Raw genomic sequence first — 3712 nt, 5'->3', positions numbered from 1 at the left:
TGTTTTCGTCCTTCAGTGTCTCCGCCTGTCCTTTGCTACGGACAGTTACAAAGTCCTGGGAGAACGTGATGCCCCCAGCTAAGGACGCACGCAGGTCAGAGATCTAGAAGGCAGAAGGATTTTCGGGGAGGAGCAGGGGCAGGGCATGACCTAGCACCTGGCAGCGCCCCCGATTGGCGGAGCAGAAGGTTGTTCCCTCAGGGCGGCTGCTGATTGGCTGCGGGAGGAAGAGGCATGACGTCCTCAGAAGTTGAGCAAACACCTCCTCCTCCCGGCTCCCATCCCAATTTCTGCTGGGAGTTCGGAGCCTACCCAGTCCGGAGCTGGGGGCTCGGAGGCGGCAGGACCGGTCGGCACAGCAGGGAGGACAAGGTGAGGAGGCCGCCCGAAGGGGCTGGGCTCAGCCAGCGAGTTGCACTTGGAGGTCGCCGGCGAGGCTCCGACTGTCCTCGGAGAGGGGCGGGCGAGCTCGGCCTCCCCCACCCTGCGCCGCGGGCGACCTGGCGACTCCGCGGAACCCGGCCGTTGCCGGGACTGGCGAGGGAGAGGGTGGCGAGCGTTTGGGCCTCCCTTGAGAGCGTTTCCCTTGGACTGGGGAAGGGCTGTGGGCGCCGTACTGGAATTTCTGAATAGGAAAGGGAAGGGGTGGCAATTAGAATTTCTTTTCTTTTCTTTCTTTTATTCTTCTTTCTTCTTCTTCTTCTTCTTCTTCTTCTTCTTCTTCTTCTTTCTGGAGGGGGAAGGGAGTTGCTGGGGAGTAAAGGATAGGCGTTGAAGCTGTAGAAGGAACACCCTGTTAATTTTCCGACTCTGCGCTTATTTATCAGGTGGTTGGCTGGCTGCAGTGTGTGGTTGATGGAGACTGTGGGGGGCAATCCTCTCCCTTACCCCCAGCTTTCTTTGTGCGCGGTTGCCCTTTCCATCTCTGGCCTGCTTAGCCAAACTCTGATCATAAACTTCTCACCCAGACCATCTTGGGCTGGCCATTCTCTTTAGGTAGGGCCCCCTCAGCAAACTGCCGTCCCCAGGCTACTCTCTAATGGATCTAGAAGGCATGAGAAAGTTAAACTCCCAAGACCCTGTGGGCTGTGAGTCCAGGGTGACCACTTAAGCGAGGAAGGAGCGCAGGCAGACCACCATTTATTACCTACTCTGCTTGATTGAGTTGGGCTAAATGCCCTGACAACTTCCAGAAGAGATGTGCATTTCAGACACTGATTTTAGGGGAGTGGGGTGAAGTGTGGGAGAAGAAGGGAAGGGGAGAGCGAGTGTCCAGTAACCTGAACAAAGGTGAACATTTTTTGATATTGTGGGCCATCAGTTATCAGAATGTAGGTAAGGTGTAGCTGTGATTATGCCGATGTAGCTACTCATGGGACCCAAGTATTGACCCCGGTGGTAGCTTTCACATACTTGATAGCAAAAAAAAAAAAAAAAAAAAAAGCCACCAATAGCACTTTGCATGGATGCCTGTATGTCTCTCTCTGTGTCTACTTTGTCACCTGCGCTGCCCTCCCCCTTTTTCTCCATAACAATTAGTGAATCTAGGGGTACATGACCTTCTGGCACTGTACACTTGTGGCCATTCTGTGAAGTGAGTTAGGAGGACAAAGATCTAGGCCAACTTCCCCTAGTGACATTCCCGTTCTCCAGACAATCGTATTTGTTGTCAATCTCACTTGTTACTGGTGACATCATCAGAACTTTGATTTATTTGCGATGGAATCCTCCCTCCCACCCCCAAATAAGACTTTACGTAAGCCTTAACAGACCTTGGCTCAGGATTTTGGAAGTGATCTTCGGTATGTACGCAGTGCCCATTTAACAAAAGTTTACATTTTTCGAAATATTATCTTGTTAATTGTCTCATAGAAACAACATTGCAAACAGTGGCAAATTTCCTTGGTAAGATCACAAAAAAAATTCTATGGAATTAATGGAATCACAGAAATGGTATATTTCACATGGGAAATAACAACATTATTACCCTTTTTATCTAATCTAAGATGCTATCAATTGTAAAATGCATTCCTCTTTCAGGGATGCTAAAATGTGAAAAAAATCGATCATAAATTTAATGAAATGCTGTATTTAAATTATTTATCTCGAACACCCATGCCTGCAGAGTGAAGAGAGGGCTTACTGGGCTCTGTTTTGTTTTCCTTGAAAAATGTAAAGAAGGGAGGGGGGATCAATGTGGAGTCTTCGTGAAGGCCTCACTACAGTGTGACAAAGATGACAGAAAGGTAGTGTTTTCTGTGAGTGGTGTGGTTGTGCTCACCTTTGAGGAGGAAGCAGGCCTGGAGCCTTTTTCTGTTCTTGACATTTATTGAGTGTTAACAGCATGCGAGACAGTTCTCAGTATTTTACTCATATGAGTTCAGATAAACTTCACAATAGCCCTGAGATGTAGATATCAATACGAATCCATTTTGCAGATGAGACACAAATAGGTTAAGTTATGTACCAAGATCACAGAGTAAGCATTTACAGTTTAGCAAAGAGACAGACAAGCAGATAAACATTTTGGATTAGAGTCCAACTTAAAATGAACTTTGCATTCCATCTCAATGATACTAAATTTGTGGGCTAAAGACCAGAAGAGTCATGGATCTTAGATCTTTGGATGACTTTGAGAAGCTGCTTGAAAACATGAATATTCCTAGACCAGATTAATTAATATTAGATTCCCCCTGTGCCAAGTCTACTGTTTTTTGTTTGTTTGTTCGTTTGTTTGTTAACATAGCGTTAACAGTTTTAGAAAAGGTTTCGTGTGGAAGCATAAGAGTGTACCTACGCAAGGGGAAGTGAAAGTATGGAGGATGGTGTTGTTGCATGCCCAAGCCTAGTTCTAGCAAGCCTTGGGGTTGGGAGGTATTTGGATTAGTTCTAGGCCATCACCAGGTGTTCTATTAATTTGGAACTCTTTCGGGCCTCTCCAGGATTATTATGGTCTGGATACCAAATATGTAGTGTGGGCCAAGACTCTTGGCCGTGGAGCTGTGGTTCTCTGCCCTTGTAGGTGGCTTTTTGTCAGATATAATTTTCTATGAATACATCTCACAAAATCTTCTTTGGTTCATTCATGTGATTTAGGATGATGATCTTTTATTTCATAGTAACTGAAAGAAAATGGTGGGATATGTATGGAATGCCAGGCTTGCCCTGTCTGTCTATCCATCTATCTATCTATCTATCTATCTATCCATCCATCCATCTTGTCATCTAATCACCATTTTCCTTTTCACTTCTCTTGAAAAGGTTAGAAAATACTAAGGACATTTTAGCATGTCCTCCCTCTGCCCCTTTCTCATGTGTACATTGCAAAGATAGAGAATTTAGAAGTTAAAAGAAGTTCTTAAGTCTTCCCCCCGTTGAAAGATGGAAAGAGAAGTAAGCTGGTATCACAGAGTATGTTCTATTGCTACGTCCAGCCACTTAATCTTCCTCCTATCACAGTACATGTCTGTGTAATTCACTATAATACTCCCATAAGTGTTTAGAGTCATTTCAAATTCCTGATTGATCCTAGGTAAGTAAAAACATTTATCTTAGTGCAGATCCTATTTTATAAAAACAAAGAGAAGAATCTTTTAAATTTCATTTTTATGCTATTTGGAACACTGGTCTTTCATATGTTGAAGGAAAGACTGTTTAGAAATTGTCAGGAGAAGAGTCTTATTTCCCTCCACTGCCTATGTGACACTTCTCT

The 3712-nt window shown here is 44.9% G+C and overlaps 1 protein-coding gene across 1 annotated transcript in view; it reads left to right on the top strand.

Annotated features, from left to right (window-relative positions):
* The first annotated feature begins 249 nt into the window (after positions 1-249).
* Positions 250-3712, top strand: part of AASS (aminoadipate-semialdehyde synthase) — a 62045-nt gene continuing 58582 nt past the window's right edge. Inside the window, exon 1 of the mRNA XM_049641740.1 lies at positions 250-372. The gene's annotated coding sequence lies outside the window, so the exon portion shown is untranslated. The remainder of the gene's footprint in view (positions 373-3712) is intronic.

The sequence above is a fragment of the Panthera uncia genome, chromosome A2, assembly GCF_023721935.1.
Source record: "Panthera uncia isolate 11264 chromosome A2, Puncia_PCG_1.0, whole genome shotgun sequence".
Taxonomy (NCBI): domain Eukaryota; kingdom Metazoa; phylum Chordata; class Mammalia; order Carnivora; family Felidae; genus Panthera; species Panthera uncia.
This window is presented reverse-complemented; position numbering and strand designations above follow the sequence as displayed.